At 48.0% G+C, this 21,611-nt stretch overlaps 42 non-coding genes across 42 annotated transcripts; all 42 read left to right on the top strand.

Moving 5' to 3' along the window:
- Positions 1-558: 558 nt before the first annotated feature.
- Trnar-ucg lies at positions 559-631 on the top strand. The gene has a single exon. It is a non-coding gene; the product is annotated as a tRNA-Arg (tRNA).
- Positions 632-1,069: 438 nt separating this feature from the next.
- On the top strand, positions 1,070-1,142 carry Trnak-cuu. The gene has a single exon. It is a non-coding gene; the product is annotated as a tRNA-Lys (tRNA).
- Positions 1,143-1,463: 321 nt separating this feature from the next.
- On the top strand, positions 1,464-1,535 carry Trnat-agu. Its single transcript has one exon. It is a non-coding gene; the product is annotated as a tRNA-Thr (tRNA).
- Positions 1,536-2,098: 563 nt separating this feature from the next.
- Trnar-ucg lies at positions 2,099-2,171 on the top strand. Its single transcript has one exon. It is a non-coding gene; the product is annotated as a tRNA-Arg (tRNA).
- A 438-nt stretch (positions 2,172-2,609) lies between these two features.
- Positions 2,610-2,682, top strand: Trnak-cuu. Its single transcript has one exon. It is a non-coding gene; the product is annotated as a tRNA-Lys (tRNA).
- Positions 2,683-3,003: 321 nt separating this feature from the next.
- Positions 3,004-3,075, top strand: Trnat-agu. The gene has a single exon. It is a non-coding gene; the product is annotated as a tRNA-Thr (tRNA).
- Positions 3,076-3,638: 563 nt separating this feature from the next.
- On the top strand, positions 3,639-3,711 carry Trnar-ucg. Its single transcript has one exon. It is a non-coding gene; the product is annotated as a tRNA-Arg (tRNA).
- A 438-nt stretch (positions 3,712-4,149) lies between these two features.
- Trnak-cuu lies at positions 4,150-4,222 on the top strand. The gene has a single exon. It is a non-coding gene; the product is annotated as a tRNA-Lys (tRNA).
- Positions 4,223-4,543: 321 nt separating this feature from the next.
- Positions 4,544-4,615, top strand: Trnat-agu. The gene has a single exon. It is a non-coding gene; the product is annotated as a tRNA-Thr (tRNA).
- A 560-nt stretch (positions 4,616-5,175) lies between these two features.
- On the top strand, positions 5,176-5,248 carry Trnar-ucg. The gene has a single exon. It is a non-coding gene; the product is annotated as a tRNA-Arg (tRNA).
- Positions 5,249-5,686: 438 nt separating this feature from the next.
- On the top strand, positions 5,687-5,759 carry Trnak-cuu. Its single transcript has one exon. It is a non-coding gene; the product is annotated as a tRNA-Lys (tRNA).
- Positions 5,760-6,080: 321 nt separating this feature from the next.
- Positions 6,081-6,152, top strand: Trnat-agu. Its single transcript has one exon. It is a non-coding gene; the product is annotated as a tRNA-Thr (tRNA).
- A 587-nt stretch (positions 6,153-6,739) lies between these two features.
- On the top strand, positions 6,740-6,812 carry Trnar-ucg. Its single transcript has one exon. It is a non-coding gene; the product is annotated as a tRNA-Arg (tRNA).
- A 438-nt stretch (positions 6,813-7,250) lies between these two features.
- On the top strand, positions 7,251-7,323 carry Trnak-cuu. Its single transcript has one exon. It is a non-coding gene; the product is annotated as a tRNA-Lys (tRNA).
- A 321-nt stretch (positions 7,324-7,644) lies between these two features.
- Trnat-agu lies at positions 7,645-7,716 on the top strand. Its single transcript has one exon. It is a non-coding gene; the product is annotated as a tRNA-Thr (tRNA).
- A 545-nt stretch (positions 7,717-8,261) lies between these two features.
- Positions 8,262-8,334, top strand: Trnar-ucg. The gene has a single exon. It is a non-coding gene; the product is annotated as a tRNA-Arg (tRNA).
- Positions 8,335-8,772: 438 nt separating this feature from the next.
- Trnak-cuu lies at positions 8,773-8,845 on the top strand. Its single transcript has one exon. It is a non-coding gene; the product is annotated as a tRNA-Lys (tRNA).
- Positions 8,846-9,166: 321 nt separating this feature from the next.
- On the top strand, positions 9,167-9,238 carry Trnat-agu. The gene has a single exon. It is a non-coding gene; the product is annotated as a tRNA-Thr (tRNA).
- A 545-nt stretch (positions 9,239-9,783) lies between these two features.
- Positions 9,784-9,856, top strand: Trnar-ucg. The gene has a single exon. It is a non-coding gene; the product is annotated as a tRNA-Arg (tRNA).
- A 438-nt stretch (positions 9,857-10,294) lies between these two features.
- Trnak-cuu lies at positions 10,295-10,367 on the top strand. The gene has a single exon. It is a non-coding gene; the product is annotated as a tRNA-Lys (tRNA).
- Positions 10,368-10,688: 321 nt separating this feature from the next.
- On the top strand, positions 10,689-10,760 carry Trnat-agu. The gene has a single exon. It is a non-coding gene; the product is annotated as a tRNA-Thr (tRNA).
- A 545-nt stretch (positions 10,761-11,305) lies between these two features.
- Positions 11,306-11,378, top strand: Trnar-ucg. The gene has a single exon. It is a non-coding gene; the product is annotated as a tRNA-Arg (tRNA).
- Positions 11,379-11,816: 438 nt separating this feature from the next.
- Trnak-cuu lies at positions 11,817-11,889 on the top strand. The gene has a single exon. It is a non-coding gene; the product is annotated as a tRNA-Lys (tRNA).
- A 321-nt stretch (positions 11,890-12,210) lies between these two features.
- On the top strand, positions 12,211-12,282 carry Trnat-agu. The gene has a single exon. It is a non-coding gene; the product is annotated as a tRNA-Thr (tRNA).
- Positions 12,283-12,827: 545 nt separating this feature from the next.
- Trnar-ucg lies at positions 12,828-12,900 on the top strand. The gene has a single exon. It is a non-coding gene; the product is annotated as a tRNA-Arg (tRNA).
- Positions 12,901-13,338: 438 nt separating this feature from the next.
- Positions 13,339-13,411, top strand: Trnak-cuu. The gene has a single exon. It is a non-coding gene; the product is annotated as a tRNA-Lys (tRNA).
- Positions 13,412-13,732: 321 nt separating this feature from the next.
- On the top strand, positions 13,733-13,804 carry Trnat-agu. Its single transcript has one exon. It is a non-coding gene; the product is annotated as a tRNA-Thr (tRNA).
- Positions 13,805-14,370: 566 nt separating this feature from the next.
- Positions 14,371-14,443, top strand: Trnar-ucg. Its single transcript has one exon. It is a non-coding gene; the product is annotated as a tRNA-Arg (tRNA).
- A 438-nt stretch (positions 14,444-14,881) lies between these two features.
- Positions 14,882-14,954, top strand: Trnak-cuu. The gene has a single exon. It is a non-coding gene; the product is annotated as a tRNA-Lys (tRNA).
- A 321-nt stretch (positions 14,955-15,275) lies between these two features.
- Trnat-agu lies at positions 15,276-15,347 on the top strand. The gene has a single exon. It is a non-coding gene; the product is annotated as a tRNA-Thr (tRNA).
- Positions 15,348-15,892: 545 nt separating this feature from the next.
- Trnar-ucg lies at positions 15,893-15,965 on the top strand. Its single transcript has one exon. It is a non-coding gene; the product is annotated as a tRNA-Arg (tRNA).
- Positions 15,966-16,403: 438 nt separating this feature from the next.
- Positions 16,404-16,476, top strand: Trnak-cuu. The gene has a single exon. It is a non-coding gene; the product is annotated as a tRNA-Lys (tRNA).
- A 321-nt stretch (positions 16,477-16,797) lies between these two features.
- On the top strand, positions 16,798-16,869 carry Trnat-agu. Its single transcript has one exon. It is a non-coding gene; the product is annotated as a tRNA-Thr (tRNA).
- A 545-nt stretch (positions 16,870-17,414) lies between these two features.
- Positions 17,415-17,487, top strand: Trnar-ucg. Its single transcript has one exon. It is a non-coding gene; the product is annotated as a tRNA-Arg (tRNA).
- Positions 17,488-17,925: 438 nt separating this feature from the next.
- On the top strand, positions 17,926-17,998 carry Trnak-cuu. Its single transcript has one exon. It is a non-coding gene; the product is annotated as a tRNA-Lys (tRNA).
- Positions 17,999-18,319: 321 nt separating this feature from the next.
- Trnat-agu lies at positions 18,320-18,391 on the top strand. The gene has a single exon. It is a non-coding gene; the product is annotated as a tRNA-Thr (tRNA).
- Positions 18,392-18,954: 563 nt separating this feature from the next.
- Positions 18,955-19,027, top strand: Trnar-ucg. Its single transcript has one exon. It is a non-coding gene; the product is annotated as a tRNA-Arg (tRNA).
- A 438-nt stretch (positions 19,028-19,465) lies between these two features.
- Positions 19,466-19,538, top strand: Trnak-cuu. The gene has a single exon. It is a non-coding gene; the product is annotated as a tRNA-Lys (tRNA).
- Positions 19,539-19,859: 321 nt separating this feature from the next.
- Trnat-agu lies at positions 19,860-19,931 on the top strand. Its single transcript has one exon. It is a non-coding gene; the product is annotated as a tRNA-Thr (tRNA).
- Positions 19,932-20,476: 545 nt separating this feature from the next.
- Positions 20,477-20,549, top strand: Trnar-ucg. The gene has a single exon. It is a non-coding gene; the product is annotated as a tRNA-Arg (tRNA).
- A 438-nt stretch (positions 20,550-20,987) lies between these two features.
- On the top strand, positions 20,988-21,060 carry Trnak-cuu. Its single transcript has one exon. It is a non-coding gene; the product is annotated as a tRNA-Lys (tRNA).
- A 321-nt stretch (positions 21,061-21,381) lies between these two features.
- On the top strand, positions 21,382-21,453 carry Trnat-agu. The gene has a single exon. It is a non-coding gene; the product is annotated as a tRNA-Thr (tRNA).
- The last annotated feature ends 158 nt before the right edge of the window (positions 21,454-21,611 follow it).

Below are 21,611 nucleotides of genomic sequence, written 5' to 3'. Positions count from 1 at the left end.
AAACAGCCCCATCTACCGTAGCGCTTTCGAAAAAAGTGGTCAAGGATAAAAAAAATTATGAATGGGTGCGGTATTTAAGAATTGCTCTCGCAAAAGAATAGTGCGAATGGTGCTATTAAAGTAGGCACCGGAAACTGTTGCTTTTGGCAGTCTCCGGAGAATGCCGACGTGAAATACTTAGTTCTTGTGATGTATTTTCTACCCCTGGTAGAGACCCTCGCGGTTGTCGTCGTCGTCGTCGTCGTCGTCGTCGTCGTCGTCGTCGGCGCCGCCGCCGCTTTGGTAACAGCGGCAACTCGCCATTGTATGACATAGGGTGAGGTACCTTCTGCAACCGACAGAGATGGCAGTAAGCGATTGAAGCTGATTTGCAACCTCTTGTTTGATCAGCGTCATAAGGGCTTGAATGTAACTTGCGATGGGACACAGCAAGAAGTAGCGTCGCCTTTTTAGTACTGAAATTGGAGATGGAGGATTGCGTCAAAGATGGGAAATTCATTCCGGCAAGCGTACAAATGGCGAAAATGAGGTGTGTGTGGGGAAGCAAATTGCGCCAGTGACCGTGTGGCCTAATGGATAAGGCGTCGGACTTCGGATCCGAAGATTGCAGGTTCGAATCCTGTCACGGTCGAGTTTTTCCAGTTCTGCAAAAGTTGAATGCTGTTTTACTGTGTTGTTTGAGTAGTACAAAATTAGTTGAAAGTTGCTGCTGTCCGCTTCCTGGCTGCAAACCGGCGCCCACCTGAAGCTCAAGCAAGACAAAGGGGTTGTGTAGCGAAATTTTCGGAACAGTGCCGATCAGGAGAGTTCTTTTGGAACTACTGCATCTGACTCAGGACCCAAGAGCTACGCCACAGGCGTCTGCGCACTGTCGAGCATGTGTGTTGAATAATGGTGCTGATAGCCACGTATCAGTTCAAGTAGATTTGATGCCTTTCGGAGACAATTTTCCATTGAATAGGATTGTAGCTCATTTGTGGCAGCAGGAAATAAGCTGTAGTCAAAAGGATCTTCCATAGATGGTCGCAGGTCGCATAAATACTGTATGGCTCGTAACGCGTTGTGTGGAGCCCGGCTAGCTCAGTCGGTAGAGCATGAGACTCTTAATCTGAGGGTCGTGGGTTAGAGCCCCACGCTGGGCGGCGCTAAATTTTGTGTCTACGCGGATGCAACCTGCGCCCCTCTCGTGAGCCTTGCGTAATGAACGTAACGGGTTACGACGATGCCTAGCTTCGTATGAATATCAGAGGAATGGTTTTTGAAGCTGAAAGTAACTCTGAAATGAAATAAATGTGTTGTTTTGGAATTTTAGGCGTACATCGATATCGTGTGAGATGTGTAGGAAAGCAGCAGCTGTGCTAACTAAATGCAAGTAATGGTCGCTAATGCGGTGCGTTTCCAGCTGAAGGGCTCCGATTCACTAGTCCATAAGAATAAAGTACCCGAAAAGGGCGCTAGGCGGCGCCTCCTTAGCTCAGTGGCAGAGCGCTGGTCTAGTAAACCAGAGGTCGTGAGTTCGATCCTCACAGTTGGCAAATGAATTTTGAAACAGCCCCATCTACCGTAGCGCTTTCGAAAAAAGTGGTCAAGGATAAAAAAAATTATGAATGGGTGCGGTATTTAAGAATTGCTCTCGCAAAAGAATAGTGCGAATGGTGCTATTAAAGTAGGCACCGGAAACTGTTGCTTTTGGCAGTCTCCGGAGAATGCCGACGTGAAATACTTAGTTCTTGTGATGTATTTTCTACCCCTGGTAGAGACCCTCGCGGTTGTCGTCGTCGTCGTCGTCGTCGTCGTCGTCGTCGGCGCCGCCGCCGCTTTGGTAACAGCGGCAACTCGCCATTGTATGACATAGGGTGAGGTACCTTCTGCAACCGACAGAGATGGCAGTAAGCGATTGAAGCTGATTTGCAACCTCTTGTTTGATCAGCGTCATAAGGGCTTGAATGTAACTTGCGATGGGACACAGCAAGAAGTAGCGTCGCCTTTTTAGTACTGAAATTGGAGATGGAGGATTGCGTCAAAGATGGGAAATTCATTCCGGCAAGCGTACAAATGGCGAAAATGAGGTGTGTGTGGGGAAGCAAATTGCGCCAGTGACCGTGTGGCCTAATGGATAAGGCGTCGGACTTCGGATCCGAAGATTGCAGGTTCGAATCCTGTCACGGTCGAGTTTTGCCAGTTCTGCAAAAGTTGAATGCTGTTTTACTGTGTTGTTTGAGTAGTACAAAATTAGTTGAAAGTTGCTGCTGTCCGCTTCCTGGCTGCAAACCGGCGCCCACCTGAAGCTCAAGCAAGACAAAGGGGTTGTGTAGCGAAATTTTCGGAACAGTGCCGATCAGGAGAGTTCTTTTGGAACTACTGCATCTGACTCAGGACCCAAGAGCTACGCCACAGGCGTCTGCGCACTGTCGAGCATGTGTGTTGAATAATGGTGCTGATAGCCACGTATCATTTCAAGTAGATTTGATGCCTTTCGGAGACAATTTTCCATTGAATAGGATTGTAGCTCATTTGTGGCAGCAGGAAATAAGCTGTAGTCAAAAGGATCTTCCATAGATGGTCGCAGGTCGCATAAATACTGTATGGCTCGTAACGCGTTGTGTGGAGCCCGGCTAGCTCAGTCGGTAGAGCATGAGACTCTTAATCTGAGGGTCGTGGGTTAGAGCCCCACGCTGGGCGGCGCTAAATTTTGTGTCTACGCGGATGCAACCTGCGCCCCTCTCGTGAGCCTTGCGTAATGAACGTAACGGGTTACGACGATGCCTAGCTTCGTATGAATATCAGAGGAATGGTTTTTGAAGCTGAAAGTAACTCTGAAATGAAATAAATGTGTTGTTTTGGAATTTTAGGCGTACATCGATATCGTGTGAGATGTGTAGGAAAGCAGCAGCTGTGCTAACTAAATGCAAGTAATGGTCGCTAATGCGGTGCGTTTCCAGCTGAAGGGCTCCGATTCACTAGTCCATAAGAATAAAGTACCCGAAAAGGGCGCTAGGCGGCGCCTCCTTAGCTCAGTGGCAGAGCGCTGGTCTAGTAAACCAGAGGTCGTGAGTTCGATCCTCACAGTTGGCAAATGAATTTTGAAACAGCCCCATCTACCGTAGCGCTTTCGAAAAAAGTGGTCAAGGATAAAAAAAATTATGAATGGGTGCGGTATTTAAGAATTGCTCTCGCAAAAGAATAGTGCGAATGGTGCTATTAAAGTAGGCACCGGAAACTGTTGCTTTTGGCAGTCTCCGGAGAATGCCGACGTGAAATACTTAGTTCTTGTGATGTATTTTCTACCCCTGGTAGAGACCCTCGCGGTTGTCGTCGTCGTCGTCGTCGTCGTCGTCGTCGTCGGCGCCGCCGCCGCTTTGGTAACAGCGGCAACTCGCCATTGTATGACATAGGGTGAGGTACCTTCTGCAACCGACAGAGATGGCAGTAAGCGATTGAAGCTGATTTGCAACCTCTTGTTTGATCAGCGTCATAAGGGCTTGAATGTAACTTGCGATGGGACACAGCAAGAAGTAGCGTCGCCTTTTTAGTACTGAAATTGGAGATGGAGGATTGCGTCAAAGATGGGAAATTCATTCCGGCAAGCGTACAAATGGCGAAAATGAGGTGTGTGTGGGGAAGCAAATTGCGCCAGTGACCGTGTGGCCTAATGGATAAGGCGTCGGACTTCGGATCCGAAGATTGCAGGTTCGAATCCTGTCACGGTCGAGTTTTTCCAGTTCTGCAAAAGTTGAATGCTGTTTTACTGTGTTGTTTGAGTAGTACAAAATTAGTTGAAAGTTGCTGCTGTCCGCTTCCTGGCTGCAAACCGGCGCCCACCTGAAGCTCAAGCAAGACAAAGGGGTTGTGTAGCGAAATTTTCGGAACAGTGCCGATCAGGAGAGTTCTTTTGGAACTACTGCATCTGACTCAGGACCCAAGAGCTACGCCACAGGCGTCTGCGCACTGTCGAGCATGTGTGTTGAATAATGGTGCTGATAGCCACGTATCATTTCAAGTAGATTTGATGCCTTTCGGAGACAATTTTCCATTGAATAGGATTGTAGCTCATTTGTGGCAGCAGGAAATAAGCTGTAGTCAAAAGGATCTTCCATAGATGGTCGCAGGTCGCATAAATACTGTATGGCTCGTAACGCGTTGTGTGGAGCCCGGCTAGCTCAGTCGGTAGAGCATGAGACTCTTAATCTGAGGGTCGTGGGTTAGAGCCCCACGCTGGGCGGCGCTAAATTTTGTGTCTACGCGGATGCAACCTGCGCCCCTCTCGTGAGCCTTGCGTAATGAACGTAACGGGTTACGACGATGCCTAGCTTCGTATGAATATCAGAGGAATGGTTTTTGAAGCTGAAAGTAACTCTGAAATGAAATAAATGTGTTGTTTTGGAATTTTAGGCGTACATCGATATCGTGTGAGATGTGTAGGAAAGCAGCAGCTGTGCTAACTAAATGCAAGTAATGGTCGCTAATGCGGTGCGTTTCCAGCTGAAGGGCTCCGATTCACTAGTCCATAAGAATAAAGTACCCGAAAAGGGCGCTAGGCGGCGCCTCCTTAGCTCAGTGGCAGAGCGCTGGTCTAGTAAACCAGAGGTCGTGAGTTCGATCCTCACAGTTGGCAAATGAATTTTGAAACAGCCCCATCTACCGTAGCGCTTTCGAAAAAAGTGGTCAAGGATAAAAAAAATTATGAATGGGTGCGGTATTTAAGAATTGCTCTCGCAAAAGAATAGTGCGAATGGTGCTATTAAAGTAGGCACCGGAAACTGTTGCTTTTGGCAGTCTCCGGAGAATGCCGACGTGAAATACTTAGTTCTTGTGATGTATTTTCTACCCCTGGTAGAGACCCTCGCGGTTGTCGTCGTCGTCGTCGTCGTCGTCGTCGTCGGCGCCGCCGCCGCTTTGGTAACAGCGGCAACTCGCCATTGTATGACATAGGGTGAGGTACCTTCTGCAACCGACAGAGATGGCAGTAAGCGATTGAAGCTGATTTGCAACCTCTTGTTTGATCAGCGTCATAAGGGCTTGAATGTAACTTGCGATGGGACACAGCAAGAAGTAGCGTCGCCTTTTTAGTACTGAAATTGGAGATGGAGGATTGCGTCAAAGATGGGAAATTCATTCCGGCAAGCGTACAAATGGCGAAAATGAGGTGTGTGTGGGGAAGCAAATTGCGCCAGTGACCGTGTGGCCTAATGGATAAGGCGTCGGACTTCGGATCCGAAGATTGCAGGTTCGAATCCTGTCACGGTCGAGTTTTTCCAGTTCTGCAAAAGTTGAATGCTGTTTTACTGTGTTGTTTGAGTAGTACAAAATTAGTTGAAAGTTGCTGCTGTCCGCTTCCTGGCTGCAAACCGGCGCCCACCTGAAGCTCAAGCAAGACAAAGGGGTTGTGTAGCGAAATTTTCGGAACAGTGCCGATCAGGAGAGTTCTTTTGGAACTACTGCATCTGACTCAGGACCCAAGAGCTACGCCACAGGCGTCTGCGCACTGTCGAGCATGTGTGTTGAATAATGGTGCTGATAGCCACGTATCATTTCAAGTAGATTTGATGCCTTTCGGAGACAATTTTCCATTGAATAGGATTGTAGCTCATTTGTGGCAGCAGGAAATAAGCTGTAGTCAAAAGGATCTTCCATAGATGGTCGCAGGTCGCATAAATACTGTATGGCTCGTAACGCGTTGTGTGGAGCCCGGCTAGCTCAGTCGGTAGAGCATGAGACTCTTAATCTGAGGGTCGTGGGTTAGAGCCCCACGCTGGGCGGCGCTAAATTTTGTGTCTACGCGGATGCAACCTGCGCCCCTCTCGTGAGCCTTGCGTAATGAACGTAACGGGTTACGACGATGCCTAGCTTCGTATGAATATCAGAGGAATGGTTTTTGAAGCTGAAAGTAACTCTGAAATGAAATAAATGTGTTGTTTTGGAATTTTAGGCGTACATCGATATCGTGTGAGATGTGTAGGAAAGCAGCAGCTGTGCTAACTAAATGCAAGTAATGGTCGCTAATGCGGTGCGTTTCCAGCTGAAGGGCTCCGATTCACTAGTCCATAAGAATAAAGTACCCGAAAAGGGCGCTAGGCGGCGCCTCCTTAGCTCAGTGGCAGAGCGCTGGTCTAGTAAACCAGAGGTCGTGAGTTCGATCCTCACAGTTGGCAAATGAATTTTGAAACAGCCCCATCTACCGTAGCGCTTTCGAAAAAAGTGGTCAAGGATAAAAAAAATTATGAATGGGTGCGGTATTTAAGAATTGCTCTCGCAAAAGAATAGTGCGAATGGTGCTATTAAAGTAGGCACCGGAAACTGTTGCTTTTGGCAGTCTCCGGAGAATGCCGACGTGAAATACTTAGTTCTTGTGATGTATTTTCTACCCCTGGTAGAGACCCTCGCGGTTGTCGTCGTCGTCGTCGTCGTCGTCGTCGTCGTCGTCGTCGTCGTCGTCGTCGTCGTCGGCGCCGCCGCCGCTTTGGTAACAGCGGCAACTCGCCATTGTATGACATAGGGTGAGGTACCTTCTGCAACCGACAGAGATGGCAGTAAGCGATTGAAGCTGATTTGCAACCTCTTGTTTGATCAGCGTCATAAGGGCTTGAATGTAACTTGCGATGGGACACAGCAAGAAGTAGCGTCGCCTTTTTAGTACTGAAATTGGAGATGGAGGATTGCGTCAAAGATGGGAAATTCATTCCGGCAAGCGTACAAATGGCGAAAATGAGGTGTGTGTGGGGAAGCAAATTGCGCCAGTGACCGTGTGGCCTAATGGATAAGGCGTCGGACTTCGGATCCGAAGATTGCAGGTTCGAATCCTGTCACGGTCGAGTTTTTCCAGTTCTGCAAAAGTTGAATGCTGTTTTACTGTGTTGTTTGAGTAGTACAAAATTAGTTGAAAGTTGCTGCTGTCCGCTTCCTGGCTGCAAACCGGCGCCCACCTGAAGCTCAAGCAAGACAAAGGGGTTGTGTAGCGAAATTTTCGGAACAGTGCCGATCAGGAGAGTTCTTTTGGAACTACTGCATCTGACTCAGGACCCAAGAGCTACGCCACAGGCGTCTGCGCACTGTCGAGCATGTGTGTTGAATAATGGTGCTGATAGCCACGTATCATTTCAAGTAGATTTGATGCCTTTCGGAGACAATTTTCCATTGAATAGGATTGTAGCTCATTTGTGGCAGCAGGAAATAAGCTGTAGTCAAAAGGATCTTCCATAGATGGTCGCAGGTCGCATAAATACTGTATGGCTCGTAACGCGTTGTGTGGAGCCCGGCTAGCTCAGTCGGTAGAGCATGAGACTCTTAATCTGAGGGTCGTGGGTTAGAGCCCCACGCTGGGCGGCGCTAAATTTTGTGTCTACGCGGATGCAACCTGCGCCCCTCTCGTGAGCCTTGCGTAATGAACGTAACGGGTTACGACGATGCCTAGCTTCGTATGAATATCAGAGGAATGGTTTTTGAAGCTGAAAGTAACTCTGAAATGAAATAAATGTGTTGTTTTGGAATTTTAGGCGTACATCGATATCGTGTGAGATGTGTAGGAAAGCAGCAGCTGTGCTAACTAAATGCAAGTAATGGTCGCTAATGCGGTGCGTTTCCAGCTGAAGGGCTCCGATTCACTAGTCCATAAGAATAAAGTACCCGAAACGGGCGCTAGGCGGCGCCTCCTTAGCTCAGTGGCAGAGCGCTGGTCTAGTAAACCAGAGGTCGTGAGTTCGATCCTCACAGTTGGCAAATGAATTTTGAAACAGCCCCATCTACCGTAGCGCTTTCGAAAAAAGTGGTCAAGGATAAAAAAAATTATGAATGGGTGCGGTATTTAAGAATTGCTCTCGCAAAAGAATAGTGCGAATGGTGCTATTAAAGTAGGCACCGGAAACTGTTGCTTTTGGCAGTCTCCGGAGAATGCCGACGTGAAATACTTAGTTCTTGTGATGTATTTTCTACCCCTGGTAGAGACCCTCGCGGTTGTCGTCGTCGTCGTCGGCGCCGCCGCCGCTTTGGTAACAGCGGCAACTCGCCATTGTATGACATAGGGTGAGGTACCTTCTGCAACCGACAGAGATGGCAGTAAGCGATTGAAGCTGATTTGCAACCTCTTGTTTGATCAGCGTCATAAGGGCTTGAATGTAACTTGCGATGGGACACAGCAAGAAGTAGCGTCGCCTTTTTAGTACTGAAATTGGAGATGGAGGATTGCGTCAAAGATGGGAAATTCATTCCGGCAAGCGTACAAATGGCGAAAATGAGGTGTGTGTGGGGAAGCATATTGCGCCAGTGACCGTGTGGCCTAATGGATAAGGCGTCGGACTTCGGATCCGAAGATTGCAGGTTCGAATCCTGTCACGGTCGAGTTTTTCCAGTTCTGCAAAAGTTGCATGCTGTTTTACTGTGTTGTTTGAGTAGTACAAAATTAGTTGAAAGTTGCTGCTGTCCGCTTCCTGGCTGCAAACCGGCGCCTACCTGAAGCTCAAGCAAGACAAAGGGGTTGTGTAGCGAAATTTTCGGAACAGTGCCGATCAGGAGAGTTCTTTTGGAACTACTGCATCTAACTCAGGACCCAAGAGCAACGCCACAGGCGTCTGCGCACTGTCGAGCATGTGTGTTGAATAATGGTGCTGATAGCCACGTATCATTTCAAGTAGATTTGATGCCTTTCGGAGACAATTTTCCATTGAATAGGATTGTAGCTCATTTGTGGCAGCAGGAAATAAGCTGTAGTCAAAAGGATCTTCCATAGATGGTCGCAGGTCGCATAAATACTGTATGGCTCGTAACGCGTTGTGTGGAGCCCGGCTAGCTCAGTCGGTAGAGCATGAGACTCTTAATCTCAGGGTCGTGGGTTCGAGCCCCACGCTGGGCGGCGCTAAATTTTGTGTCTACGCGGATGCAACCTGCGCCCCTCTCGTGAGCCTTGCGTAATGAACGTAACGGGTTACGACGATGCCTAGCTTCGTATGAATATCAGAGGAATGGTTTTTGAAGCTGAAAGTAACTCTGAAATGAAATAAATGTGTTGTTTTGGAATTTTAGGCGTACATCGATATCGTGTGAGATGTGTAGGAAAGCAGCAGCTGTGCTAACTAAATGCAAGTAATGGTCGCTAATGCGGTGCGTTTCCAGCTGAAGGGCTCCGATTCACTAGTCCATAAGAATAAAGTACCCGAAAAGTGCGCTAGGAGGCGCCTCCTTAGCTCAGTGGCAGAGCGCTGGTCTAGTAAACCAGAGGTCGTGAGTTCGATCCTCACAGGAGGCAAATGAATTTTGTAACAGCCCCATCTACCGTAGCGCTTTCGAAAAAAGTGGTCAAGGATAAAAAAAATTATGAATGGGTGCGGTATTTAAGAATTGCTCTCGCAAAAGAATAGTGCGAATGGTGCTATTAAAGTAGGCACCGGAAACTGTTGCTTTTGGCAGTCTCCGGAGAATGCCGACGTGAAATACTTAGTTCTTGTGATGTATTTTCTACCCCTGGTAGAGACCCTCGCGGTTGTTGTCGTCGTCGTCGGCGCCGCCGCCGCTTTGGTAACAGCGGCAACTCGCCATTGTATGACATAGGGTGAGGTACCTTCTGCAACCGACAGAGATGGCAGTAAGCGATTGAAGCTGATTTGCAACCTCTTGTTTGATCAGCGTCATAAGGGCTTGAATGTAACTTGCGATGGGACACAGCAAGAAGTAGCGTCGCCTTTTTAGTACTGAAATTGGAGATGGAGGATTGCGTCAAAGATGGGAAATTCATTCCGGCAAGCGTACAAATGGCGAAAATGAGGTGTGTGTGGGGAAGCAAATTGCGCCAGTGACCGTGTGGCCTAATGGATAAGGCGTCGGACTTCGGATCCGAAGATTGCAGGTTCGAATCCTGTCACGGTCGAGTTTTTCCAGTTCTGCAAAAGTTGAATGCTGTTTTACTGTGTTGTTTGAGTAGTACAAAATTAGTTGAAAGTTGCTGCTGTCCGCTTCCTGGCTGCAAACCGGCGCCCACCTGAAGCTCAAGCAAGACAAAGGGGTTGTGTAGCGAAATTTTCGGAACAGTGCCGATCAGGAGAGTTCTTTTGGAACTACTGCATCTGACTCAGGACCCAAGAGCTACGCCACAGGCGTCTGCGCACTGTCGAGCATGTGTGTTGAATAATGGTGCTGATAGCCACGTATCATTTCAAGTAGATTTGATGCCTTTCGGAGACAATTTTCCATTGAATAGGATTGTAGCTCATTTGTGGCAGCAGGAAATAAGCTGTAGTCAAAAGGATCTTCCATAGATGGTCGCAGGTCGCATAAATACTGTATGGCTCGTAACGCGTTGTGTGGAGCCCGGCTAGCTCAGTCGGTAGAGCATGAGACTCTTAATCTGAGGGTCGTGGGTTAGAGCCCCACGCTGGGCGGCGCTAAATTTTGTGTCTACGCGGATGCAACCTGCGCCCCTCTCGTGAGCCTTGCGTAATGAACGTAACGGGTTACGACGATGCCTAGCTTCGTATGAATATCAGAGGAATGGTTTTTGAAGCTGAAAGTAACTCTGAAATGAAATAAATGTGTTGTTTTGGAATTTTAGGCGTACATCGATATCGTGTGAGATGTGTAGGAAAGCAGCAGCTGTGCTAACTAAATGCAAGTAATGGTCGCTAATGCGGTGCGTTTCCAGCTGAAGGGCTCCGATTCACTAGTCCATAAGAATAAAGTACCCGAAACGGGCGCTAGGCGGCGCCTCCTTAGCTCAGTGGCAGAGCGCTGGTCTAGTAAACCAGAGGTCGTGAGTTCGATCCTCACAGTTGGCAAATGAATTTTGAAACAGCCCCATCTACCGTAGCGCTTTCGAAAAAAGTGGTCAAGGATAAAAAAAATTATGAATGGGTGCGGTATTTAAGAATTGCTCTCGCAAAAGAATAGTGCGAATGGTGCTATTAAAGTAGGCACCGGAAACTGTTGCTTTTGGCAGTCTCCGGAGAATGCCGACGTGAAATACTTAGTTCTTGTGATGTATTTTCTACCCCTGGTAGAGACCCTCGCGGTTGTCGTCGTCGTCGTCGGCGCCGCCGCCGCTTTGGTAACAGCGGCAACTCGCCATTGTATGACATAGGGTGAGGTACCTTCTGCAACCGACAGAGATGGCAGTAAGCGATTGAAGCTGATTTGCAACCTCTTGTTTGATCAGCGTCATAAGGGCTTGAATGTAACTTGCGATGGGACACAGCAAGAAGTAGCGTCGCCTTTTTAGTACTGAAATTGGAGATGGAGGATTGCGTCAAAGATGGGAAATTCATTCCGGCAAGCGTACAAATGGCGAAAATGAGGTGTGTGTGGGGAAGCATATTGCGCCAGTGACCGTGTGGCCTAATGGATAAGGCGTCGGACTTCGGATCCGAAGATTGCAGGTTCGAATCCTGTCACGGTCGAGTTTTTCCAGTTCTGCAAAAGTTGCATGCTGTTTTACTGTGTTGTTTGAGTAGTACAAAATTAGTTGAAAGTTGCTGCTGTCCGCTTCCTGGCTGCAAACCGGCGCCTACCTGAAGCTCAAGCAAGACAAAGGGGTTGTGTAGCGAAATTTTCGGAACAGTGCCGATCAGGAGAGTTCTTTTGGAACTACTGCATCTAACTCAGGACCCAAGAGCAACGCCACAGGCGTCTGCGCACTGTCGAGCATGTGTGTTGAATAATGGTGCTGATAGCCACGTATCATTTCAAGTAGATTTGATGCCTTTCGGAGACAATTTTCCATTGAATAGGATTGTAGCTCATTTGTGGCAGCAGGAAATAAGCTGTAGTCAAAAGGATCTTCCATAGATGGTCGCAGGTCGCATAAATACTGTATGGCTCGTAACGCGTTGTGTGGAGCCCGGCTAGCTCAGTCGGTAGAGCATGAGACTCTTAATCTCAGGGTCGTGGGTTCGAGCCCCACGCTGGGCGGCGCTAAATTTTGTGTCTACGCGGATGCAACCTGCGCCCCTCTCGTGAGCCTTGCGTAATGAACGTAACGGGTTACGACGATGCCTAGCTTCGTATGAATATCAGAGGAATGGTTTTTGAAGCTGAAAGTAACTCTGAAATGAAATAAATGTGTTGTTTTGGAATTTTAGGCGTACATCGATATCGTGTGAGATGTGTAGGAAAGCAGCAGCTGTGCTAACTAAATGCAAGTAATGGTCGCTAATGCGGTGCGTTTCCAGCTGAAGGGCTCCGATTCACTAGTCCATAAGAATAAAGTACCCGAAAAGTGCGCTAGGAGGCGCCTCCTTAGCTCAGTGGCAGAGCGCTGGTCTAGTAAACCAGAGGTCGTGAGTTCGATCCTCACAGGAGGCAAATGAATTTTGTAACAGCCCCATCTACCGTAGCGCTTTCGAAAAAAGTGGTCAAGGATAAAAAAAATTATGAATGGGTGCGGTATTTAAGAATTGCTCTCGCAAAAGAATAGTGCGAATGGTGCTATTAAAGTAGGCACCGGAAACTGTTGCTTTTGGCAGTCTCCGGAGAATGCCGACGTGAAATACTTAGTTCTTGTGATGTATTTTCTACCCCTGGTAGAGACCCTCGCGGTTGTTGTCGTCGTCGTCGGCGCCGCCGCCGCTTTGGTAACAGCGGCAACTCGCCATTGTATGACATAGGGTGAGGTACCTTCTGCAACCGACAGAGATGGCAGTAAGCGATTGAAGCTGATTTGCAACCTCTTGTTTGATCAGCGTCATAAGGGCTTGAATGTAACTTGCGATGGGACACAGCAAGAAGTAGCGTCGCCTTTTTAGTACTGAAATTGGAGATGGAGGATTGCGTCAAAGATGGGAAATTCATTCCGGCAAGCGTACAAATGGCGAAAATGAGGTGTGTGTGGGGAAGCAAATTGCGCCAGTGACCGTGTGGCCTAATGGATAAGGCGTCGGACTTCGGATCCGAAGATTGCAGGTTCGAATCCTGTCACGGTCGAGTTTTTCCAGTTCTGCAAAAGTTGAATGCTGTTTTACTGTGTTGTTTGAGTAGTACAAAATTAGTTGAAAGTTGCTGCTGTCCGCTTCCTGGCTGCAAACCGGCGCCCACCTGAAGCTCAAGCAAGACAAAGGGGTTGTGTAGCGAAATTTTCGGAACAGTGCCGATCAGGAGAGTTCTTTTGGAACTACTGCATCTGACTCAGGACCCAAGAGCTACGCCACAGGCGTCTGCGCACTGTCGAGCATGTGTGTTGAATAATGGTGCTGATAGCCACGTATCATTTCAAGTAGATTTGATGCCTTTCGGAGACAATTTTCCATTGAATAGGATTGTAGCTCATTTGTGGCAGCAGGAAATAAGCTGTAGTCAAAAGGATCTTCCATAGATGGTCGCAGGTCGCATAAATACTGTATGGCTCGTAACGCGTTGTGTGGAGCCCGGCTAGCTCAGTCGGTAGAGCATGAGACTCTTAATCTGAGGGTCGTGGGTTAGAGCCCCACGCTGGGCGGCGCTAAATTTTGTGTCTACGCGGATGCAACCTGCGCCCCTCTCGTGAGCCTTGCGTAATGAACGTAACGGGTTACGACGATGCCTAGCTTCGTATGAATATCAGAGGAATGGTTTTTGAAGCTGAAAGTAACTCTGAAATGAAATAAATGTGTTGTTTTGGAATTTTAGGCGTACATCGATATCGTGTGAGATGTGTAGGAAAGCAGCAGCTGTGCTAACTAAATGCAAGTAATGGTCGCTAATGCGGTGCGTTTCCAGCTGAAGGGCTCCGATTCACTAGTCCATAAGAATAAAGTACCCGAAAAGGGCGCTAGGCGGCGCCTCCTTAGCTCAGTGGCAGAGCGCTGGTCTAGTAAACCAGAGGTCGTGAGTTCGATCCTCACAGTTGGCAAATGAATTTTGAAACAGCCCCATCTACCGTAGCGCTTTCGAAAAAAGTGGTCAAGGATAAAAAAAATTATGAATGGGTGCGGTATTTAAGAATTGCTCTCGCAAAAGAATAGTGCGAATGGTGCTATTAAAGTAGGCACCGGAAACTGTTGCTTTTGGCAGTCTCCGGAGAATGCCGACGTGAAATACTTAGTTCTTGTGATGTATTTTCTACCCCTGGTAGAGACCCTCGCGGTTGTCGTCGTCGTCGTCGTCGTCGTCGTCGTCGTCGTCGGCGCCGCCGCCGCTTTGGTAACAGCGGCAACTCGCCATTGTATGACATAGGGTGAGGTACCTTCTGCAACCGACAGAGATGGCAGTAAGCGATTGAAGCTGATTTGCAACCTCTTGTTTGATCAGCGTCATAAGGGCTTGAATGTAACTTGCGATGGGACACAGCAAGAAGTAGCGTCGCCTTTTTAGTACTGAAATTGGAGATGGAGGATTGCGTCAAAGATGGGAAATTCATTCCGGCAAGCGTACAAATGGCGAAAATGAGGTGTGTGTGGGGAAGCAAATTGCGCCAGTGACCGTGTGGCCTAATGGATAAGGCGTCGGACTTCGGATCCGAAGATTGCAGGTTCGAATCCTGTCACGGTCGAGTTTTTCCAGTTCTGCAAAAGTTGAATGCTGTTTTACTGTGTTGTTTGAGTAGTACAAAATTAGTTGAAAGTTGCTGCTGTCCGCTTCCTGGCTGCAAACCGGCGCCCACCTGAAGCTCAAGCAAGACAAAGGGGTTGTGTAGCGAAATTTTCGGAACAGTGCCGATCAGGAGAGTTCTTTTGGAACTACTGCATCTGACTCAGGACCCAAGAGCTACGCCACAGGCGTCTGCGCACTGTCGAGCATGTGTGTTGAATAATGGTGCTGATAGCCACGTATCATTTCAAGTAGATTTGATGCCTTTCGGAGACAATTTTCCATTGAATAGGATTGTAGCTCATTTGTGGCAGCAGGAAATAAGCTGTAGTCAAAAGGATCTTCCATAGATGGTCGCAGGTCGCATAAATACTGTATGGCTCGTAACGCGTTGTGTGGAGCCCGGCTAGCTCAGTCGGTAGAGCATGAGACTCTTAATCTGAGGGTCGTGGGTTAGAGCCCCACGCTGGGCGGCGCTAAATTTTGTGTCTACGCGGATGCAACCTGCGCCCCTCTCGTGAGCCTTGCGTAATGAACGTAACGGGTTACGACGATGCCTAGCTTCGTATGAATATCAGAGGAATGGTTTTTGAAGCTGAAAGTAACTCTGAAATGAAATAAATGTGTTGTTTTGGAATTTTAGGCGTACATCGATATCGTGTGAGATGTGTAGGAAAGCAGCAGCTGTGCTAACTAAATGCAAGTAATGGTCGCTAATGCGGTGCGTTTCCAGCTGAAGGGCTCCGATTCACTAGTCCATAAGAATAAAGTACCCGAAACGGGCGCTAGGCGGCGCCTCCTTAGCTCAGTGGCAGAGCGCTGGTCTAGTAAACCAGAGGTCGTGAGTTCGATCCTCACAGTTGGCAAATGAATTTTGAAACAGCCCCATCTACCGTAGCGCTTTCGAAAAAAGTGGTCAAGGATAAAAAAAATTATGAATGGGTGCGGTATTTAAGAATTGCTCTCGCAAAAGAATAGTGCGAATGGTGCTATTAAAGTAGGCACCGGAAACTGTTGCTTTTGGCAGTCTCCGGAGAATGCCGACGTGAAATACTTAGTTCTTGTGATGTATTTTCTACCCCTGGTAGAGACCCTCGCGGTTGTCGTCGTCGTCGTCGGCGCCGCCGCCGCTTTGGTAACAGCGGCAACTCGCCATTGTATGACATAGGGTGAGGTACCTTCTGCAACCGACAGAGATGGCAGTAAGCGATTGAAGCTGATTTGCAACCTCTTGTTTGATCAGCGTCATAAGGGCTTGAATGTAACTTGCGATGGGACACAGCAAGAAGTAGCGTCGCCTTTTTAGTACTGAAATTGGAGATGGAGGATTGCGTCAAAGATGGGAAATTCATTCCGGCAAGCGTACAAATGGCGAAAATGAGGTGTGTGTGGGGAAGCATATTGCGCCAGTGACCGTGTGGCCTAATGGATAAGGCGTCGGACTTCGGATCCGAAGATTGCAGGTTCGAATCCTGTCACGGTCGAGTTTTTCCAGTTCTGCAAAAGTTGCATGCTGTTTTACTGTGTTGTTTGAGTAGTACAAAATTAGTTGAAAGTTGCTGCTGTCCGCTTCCTGGCTGCAAACCGGCGCCTACCTGAAGCTCAAGCAAGACAAAGGGGTTGTGTAGCGAAATTTTCGGAACAGTGCCGATCAGGAGAGTTCTTTTGGAACTACTGCATCTAACTCAGGACCCAAGAGCAACGCCACAGGCGTCTGCGCACTGTCGAGCATGTGTGTTGAATAATGGTGCTGATAGCCACGTATCATTTCAAGTAGATTTGATGCCTTTCGGAGACAATTTTCCATTGAATAGGATTGTAGCTCATTTGTGGCAGCAGGAAATAAGCTGTAGTCAAAAGGATCTTCCATAGATGGTCGCAGGTCGCATAAATACTGTATGGCTCGTAACGCGTTGTGTGGAGCCCGGCTAGCTCAGTCGGTAGAGCATGAGACTCTTAATCTCAGGGTCGTGGGTTCGAGCCCCACGCTGGGCGGCGCTAAATTTTGTGTCTACGCGGATGCAACCTGCGCCCCTCTCGTGAGCCTTGCGTAATGAACGTAACGGGTTACGACGATGCCTAGCTTCGTATGAATATCAGAGGAATGGTTTTTGAAGCTGAAAGTAACTCTGAAATGAAATAAATGTGTTGTTTTGGAATTTTAGGCGTACATCGATATCGTGTGAGATGTGTAGGAAAGCAGCAGCTGTGCTAACTAAATGCAAGTAATGGTCGCTAATGCGGTGCGTTTCCAGCTGAAGGGCTCCGATTCACTAGTCCATAAGAATAAAGTACCCGAAAAGTGCGCTAGGAGGCGCCTCCTTAGCTCAGTGGCAGAGCGCTGGTCTAGTAAACCAGAGGTCGTGAGTTCGATCCTCACAGGAGGCAAATGAATTTTGTAACAGCCCCATCTACCGTAGCGCTTTCGAAAAAAGTGGTCAAGGATAAAAAAAATTATGAATGGGTGCGGTATTTAAGAATTGCTCTCGCAAAAGAATAGTGCGAATGGTGCTATTAAAGTAGGCACCGGAAACTGTTGCTTTTGGCAGTCTCCGGAGAATGCCGACGTGAAATACTTAGTTCTTGTGATGTATTTTCTACCCCTGGTAGAGACCCTCGCGGTTGTTGTCGTCGTCGTCGGCGCCGCCGCCGCTTTGGTAACAGCGGCAACTCGCCATTGTATGACATAGGGTGAGGTACCTTCTGCAACCGACAGAGATGGCAGTAAGCGATTGAAGCTGATTTGCAACCTCTTGTTTGATCAGCGTCATAAGGGCTTGAATGTAACTTGCGATGGGACACAGCAAGAAGTAGCGTCGCCTTTTTAGTACTGAAATTGGAGATGGAGGATTGCGTCAAAGATGGGAAATTCATTCCGGCAAGCGTACAAATGGCGAAAATGAGGTGTGTGTGGGGAAGCAAATTGCGCCAGTGACCGTGTGGCCTAATGGATAAGGCGTCGGACTTCGGATCCGAAGATTGCAGGTTCGAATCCTGTCACGGTCGAGTTTTTCCAGTTCTGCAAAAGTTGAATGCTGTTTTACTGTGTTGTTTGAGTAGTACAAAATTAGTTGAAAGTTGCTGCTGTCCGCTTCCTGGCTGCAAACCGGCGCCCACTTGAAGCTCAAGCAAGACAAAGGGGTTGTGTAGCGAAATTTTCGGAACAGTGCCGATCAGGAGAGTTCTTTTGGAACTACTGCATCTGACTCAGGACCCAAGAGCTACGCCACAGGCGTCTGCGCACTGTCGAGCATGTGTGTTGAATAATGGTGCTGATAGCCACGTATCATTTCAAGTAGATTTGATGCCTTTCGGAGACAATTTTCCATTGAATAGGATTGTAGCTCATTTGTGGCAGCAGGAAATAAGCTGTAGTCAAAAGGATCTTCCATAGATGGTCGCAGGTCGCATAAATACTGTATGGCTCGTAACGCGTTGTGTGGAGCCCGGCTAGCTCAGTCGGTAGAGCATGAGACTCTTAATCTGAGGGTCGTGGGTTAGAGCCCCACGCTGGGCGGCGCTAAATTTTGTGTCTACGCGGATGCAACCTGCGCCCCTCTCGTGAGCCTTGCGTAATGAACGTAACGGGTTACGACGATGCCTAGCTTCGTATGAATATCAGAGGAATGGTTTTTGAAGCTGAAAGTAACTCTGAAATGAAATAAATGTGTTGTTTTGGAATTTTAGGCGTACATCGATATCGTGTGAGATGTGTAGGAAAGCAGCAGCTGTGCTAACTAAATGCAAGTAATGGTCGCTAATGCGGTGCGTTTCCAGCTGAAGGGCTCCGATTCACTAGTCCATAAGAATAAAGTACCCGAAAAGGGCGCTAGGCGGCGCCTCCTTAGCTCAGTGGCAGAGCGCTGGTCTAGTAAACCAGAGGTCGTGAGTTCGATCCTCACAGTTGGCAAATGAATTTTGAAACAGCCCCATCTACCGTAGCGCTTTCGAAAAAAGTGGTCAAGGATAAAAAAAATTATGAATGGGTGCGGTATTTAAGAATTGCTCTCGCAAAAGAATAGTGCGAATGGTGCTATTAAAGTAGGCACCGGAAACTGTTGCTTTTGGCAGTCTCCGGAGAATGCCGACGTGAAATACTTAGTTCTTGTGATGTATTTTCTACCCCTGGTAGAGACCCTCGCGGTTGTCGTCGTCGTCGTCGTCGTCGTCGTCGTCGTCGGCGCCGCCGCCGCTTTGGTAACAGCGGCAACTCGCCATTGTATGACATAGGGTGAGGTACCTTCTGCAACCGACAGAGATGGCAGTAAGCGATTGAAGCTGATTTGCAACCTCTTGTTTGATCAGCGTCATAAGGGCTTGAATGTAACTTGCGATGGGACACAGCAAGAAGTAGCGTCGCCTTTTTAGTACTGAAATTGGAGATGGAGGATTGCGTCAAAGATGGGAAATTCATTCCGGCAAGCGTACAAATGGCGAAAATGAGGTGTGTGTGGGGAAGCAAATTGCGCCAGTGACCGTGTGGCCTAATGGATAAGGCGTCGGACTTCGGATCCGAAGATTGCAGGTTCGAATCCTGTCACGGTCGAGTTTTTCCAGTTCTGCAAAAGTTGAATGCTGTTTTACTGTGTTGTTTGAGTAGTACAAAATTAGTTGAAAGTTGCTGCTGTCCGCTTCCTGGCTGCAAACCGGCGCCCACCTGAAGCTCAAGCAAGACAAAGGGGTTGTGTAGCGAAATTTTCGGAACAGTGCCGATCAGGAGAGTTCTTTTGGAACTACTGCATCTGACTCAGGACCCAAGAGCTACGCCACAGGCGTCTGCGCACTGTCGAGCATGTGTGTTGAATAATGGTGCTGATAGCCACGTATCATTTCAAGTAGATTTGATGCCTTTCGGAGACAATTTTCCATTGAATAGGATTGTAGCTCATTTGTGGCAGCAGGAAATAAGCTGTAGTCAAAAGGATCTTCCATAGATGGTCGCAGGTCGCATAAATACTGTATGGCTCGTAACGCGTTGTGTGGAGCCCGGCTAGCTCAGTCGGTAGAGCATGAGACTCTTAATCTGAGGGTCGTGGGTTAGAGCCCCACGCTGGGCGGCGCTAAATTTTGTGTCTACGCGGATGCAACCTGCGCCCCTCTCGTGAGCCTTGCGTAATGAACGTAACGGGTTACGACGATGCCTAGCTTCGTATGAATATCAGAGGAATGGTTTTTGAAGCTGAAAGTAACTCTGAAATGAAATAAATGTGTTGTTTTGGAATTTTAGGCGTACATCGATATCGTGTGAGATGTGTAGGAAAGCAGCAGCTGTGCTAACTAAATGCAAGTAATGGTCGCTAATGCGGTGCGTTTCCAGCTGAAGGGCTCCGATTCACTAGTCCATAAGAATAAAGTACCCGAAACGGGCGCTAGGCGGCGCCTCCTTAGCTCAGTGGCAGAGCGCTGGTCTAGTAAACCAGAGGTCGTGAGTTCGATCCTCACAGTTGGCAAATGAATTTTGAAACAGCCCCATCTACCGTAGCGCTTTCGAAAAAAGTGGTCAAGGATAAAAAAAATTATGAATGGGTGCGGTATTTAAGAATTGCTCTCGCAAAAGAATAGTGCGAATGGTGCTATTAAAGTAGGCACCGGAAACTGTTGCTTTTGGCAGTCTCCGGAGAATGCCGACGTGAAATACTTAGCTCTTGTGATGTATTTTCTACCCCTGGTAGAGACCCTCGCGGTTGTTGTCGTCGTCGTCGGCGCCGCCGCCGCTTTGGTAACAGCGGCAACTCGCCATTGTATGACATAGGGTGAGGTACCTTCTGCAACCGACAGAGATGGCAGTAAGCGATTGAAGCTGATTTGCAACCTCTTGTTTGATCAGCGTCATAAGGGCTTGAATGTAACTTGCGATGGGACACAGCAAGAAGTAGCGTCGCCTTTTTAGTACTGAAATTGGAGATGGAGGATTGCGTCAAAGATGGGAAATTCATTCCGGCAAGCGTACAAATGGCGAAAATGAGGTGTGTGTGGGGAAGCAAATTGCGCCAGTGACCGTGTGGCCTAATGGATAAGGCGTCGGACTTCGGATCCGAAGATTGCAGGTTCGAATCCTGTCACGGTCGAGTTTTTCCAGTTCTGCAAAAGTTGAATGCTGTTTTACTGTGTTGTTTGAGTAGTACAAAATTAGTTGAAAGTTGCTGCTGTCCGCTTCCTGGCTGCAAACCGGCGCCCACCTGAAGCTCAAGCAAGACAAAGGGGTTGTGTAGCGAAATTTTCGGAACAGTGCCGATCAGGAGAGTTCTTTTGGAACTACTGCATCTGACTCAGGACCCAAGAGCTACGCCACAGGCGTCTGCGCACTGTCGAGCATGTGTGTTGAATAATGGTGCTGATAGCCACGTATCATTTCAAGTAGATTTGATGCCTTTCGGAGACAATTTTCCATTGAATAGGATTGTAGCTCATTTGTGGCAGCAGGAAATAAGCTGTAGTCAAAAGGATCTTCCATAGATGGTCGCAGGTCGCATAAATACTGTATGGCTCGTAACGCGTTGTGTGGAGCCCGGCTAGCTCAGTCGGTAGAGCATGAGACTCTTAATCTGAGGGTCGTGGGTTAGAGCCCCACGCTGGGCGGCGCTAAATTTTGTGTCTACGCGGATGCAACCTGCGCCCCTCTCGTGAGCCTTGCGTAATGAACGTAACGGGTTACGACGATGCCTAGCTTCGTATGAATATCAGAGGAATGGTTTTTGAAGCTGAAAGTAACTCTGAAATGAAATAAATGTGTTGTTTTGGAATTTTAGGCGTACATCGATATCGTGTGAGATGTGTAGGAAAGCAGCAGCTGTGCTAACTAAATGCAAGTAATGGTCGCTAATGCGGTGCGTTTCCAGCTGAAGGGCTCCGATTCACTAGTCCATAAGAATAAAGTACCCGAAACGGGCGCTAGGCGGCGCCTCCTTAGCTCAGTGGCAGAGCGCTGGTCTAGTAAACCAGAGGTCGTGAGTTCGATCCTCACAGTTGGCAAATGAATTTTGAAACAGCCCCATCTACCGTAGCGCTTTCGAAAAAAGTGGTCAAGGATAAAAAAAATTATGAATGGGTGCGGTATTTAAGAATTGCTCTCGCAAAAGAATAGTGCGAATGGTGCTATTAAAGTAGGCACCGGAAACTGTTGCTTTTGG

Source organism: Schistocerca piceifrons, unplaced genomic scaffold, assembly GCF_021461385.2.
Source record: "Schistocerca piceifrons isolate TAMUIC-IGC-003096 unplaced genomic scaffold, iqSchPice1.1 HiC_scaffold_1771, whole genome shotgun sequence".
Taxonomy (NCBI): domain Eukaryota; kingdom Metazoa; phylum Arthropoda; class Insecta; order Orthoptera; family Acrididae; genus Schistocerca; species Schistocerca piceifrons.
Note: the sequence above shows the minus strand (reverse complement) of the source record. Positions and strands in the feature narration are given on the sequence as shown.